Source organism: Sinocyclocheilus rhinocerous, unplaced genomic scaffold, assembly GCF_001515625.1.
Source record: "Sinocyclocheilus rhinocerous isolate Xijiao unplaced genomic scaffold, SAMN03320098_v1.1 scaffold1636, whole genome shotgun sequence".
NCBI classification, from domain to species: Eukaryota; Metazoa; Chordata; class Actinopteri; order Cypriniformes; family Cyprinidae; genus Sinocyclocheilus; species Sinocyclocheilus rhinocerous.
Genome location: NW_015628289.1, coordinates 751,887 through 754,295, shown reverse-complemented (window position 1 = coordinate 754,295; position 2,409 = coordinate 751,887).

Here is a 2,409-nt window from a genome sequence, read left to right as displayed (position 1 = left end):
TTCTCTCACATGGACTTGGACTGAGCGAACAGGATAAACTCACGAGGAGGAGAAGAGTTCATCTCTAGGCACATATATCAGATTTCAGTGTGTGTTCCTCCCCTCAAACCAACGGAGGAGGATCAAACGAGGAGCTCTGCTGCTGCCGAGCGCCGAGCCGCCTACTGTTATTACTTCAGTCTCCAGAGTTTGCGTTTGTAACCGTTCAGTTAATCATTAGCTTTCAAATTAGGAAGGCGCGAGTCACATGTATGACATCATTATTGGAGCAAAGGAATTTATTTGGGAGATTCCTTTGTAAAGTACCAGACTTATTCACAATTTTGAATATTTTACTTTCTTTAAAGCAGTAGAACAGTTGATCAAGATTAAACAAACAAACAAATGGACACTTATTAAACAATCAAAAACGGGAAATAGCAACCGCGGGATGTTATTTTCATAAATGAATTTATTTTTCGGCCACACGAGTTTCTTTAAAAATAAAAGTTTGTTTTGTTTGTGCTTGAACACTGACACACACTAATCTTGGTTTCACCGACAGTACAGATAAACAAAAGTAGGCTACACGTCCTAGATTCTTACAAAGGCTAACTAGACGGAGAGAGACCATTTATATTTTAAATTTTCAAAGCAGAATATCCATATTATGCAGAAACAAGTCCTAAACTCACCTCTCATCCAGTCAACAACCTGTTTTGGTGTCCACCTCGTTACTGGATCCATTGCTTTAAAACCTCAGTCCAACCGGTTAGAGCTATTCTCAACGGAGATTAAGAATAAAGTAATAATAAAGTACGTCAAGCACCATGTGATCGGCACTGTGAAACAATATAATTCTTTCAGTCTGTCCTCTAGAAATCCAGAAATAATCGGCTCGCGAGATATCTCCATATGCAGCCGATTCTCTCACATGGACTTGGACTGAGCGAACAGGATAAACTCACGAGGAGGAGAAGAGTTCATCTCTAGGCACATGTATCAGATTTCAGTGTGTGTTCCTCCCCTCAAACCAACGGAGGAGGATCAACGAGGAGCTCTGCTGCTGCCGAGCGCCGAGCCGCCTACTGTTATTACTTCAGTCTCCAGAGTTTGCGTTTGTAACCGTTCAGTTAATCATTAGCTTTCAAATTAGGAAGGCGCGAGTCACATGTATGACATCATTATTGGAGCAAAGGAATTTATTTGGGAGATTCCTTTGTAAAGTACCAGACTTATTCACAATTTTGAATATTTTACTTTCTTTAAAGCAGTAGAACAGTTGATCAAGATTAAACAAACAAACAAATGGACACTTATTAAATGTTTGTGGGGGAACTGTTTTTTTTTTTTATTCCTAATAATTCGATTATTTATTGGATTAATTTAGTCCAACTTTACAGTAGCCTATTTTAGGTGTCGTTGACTATGTGGTAATGTCGACAAAAAAAATCTAAATAATAATTGTTTGATTTTTTAAATTATTTATTGGATTAATTTAGTCCAACTTTACAGTAGCCTATTTTAGGTGTCGTTGACTATGTGGTAATGTCGACAAAAAAAATCTAAATAATAATTGTTTGATACATATTGTGTTCAAGTTGCAGAACACTTTTTCTGCTTTTGAAGTGGGATAGGGGTAAGTTTAAGGACAGGTTTCATAGAAGAGTTGTTTAAGATGTAGGGTCAACAGTGTAATTTGATGTAATTACAGAAATGAATTACAAATGTAATTACGTACAGTTTTTTTTTTTTTAATAATATATAATTGCAATGTAAAACATGTGTGTCCACGATAAATGCATTGCATCAAATGATTAATTTAAATGTACACAGTGGTTGAAGACACTTAATATAAAGTGGGTCGAAACTAATTACAATTAATTATTTTGATGTTATTTCTTAACATCAACTTATTACTTAGTTAAAATTACCTTGGTATATATATTTTTTTGGTAACACTTTACAATAAGGTTCCATTAGTTAATGTTAGGACAAACCCAGCAATTGGGCTGTTTTGACCCAGCGGTTGGGTTAATTGTTTAACCCAACCTTCTGGGTAGTAACCCAACCGCTGGGTCAAAACAGCCCAATTGCTGGGTTTGTCCCTATTTTACCCAGCACTGGGTTGCATTTAACCCAGCATTTTTTAGAGTGTACAGTTTTTCGTTGTTAGTTCATTTTAATTCACAGTGCATTAACTAATGTTAACAAGCACAACTTTTTATTTTAATAATGCATTAGTAAATGCTGGAATTAACATTAACTTACTAAATGTAGAAGTACTGTTCATTCTTAGTTCATATGAACTAAAGTAGTTAACTAATGTTAACTAATGAAGCTTATTGTAAAGTGTTACCATTTTTTAAATTAGTAAAATAAGTAATTTAAAAAATGGCTCAGAAAAGTAAAGTTAGATCTGAAAAAAAA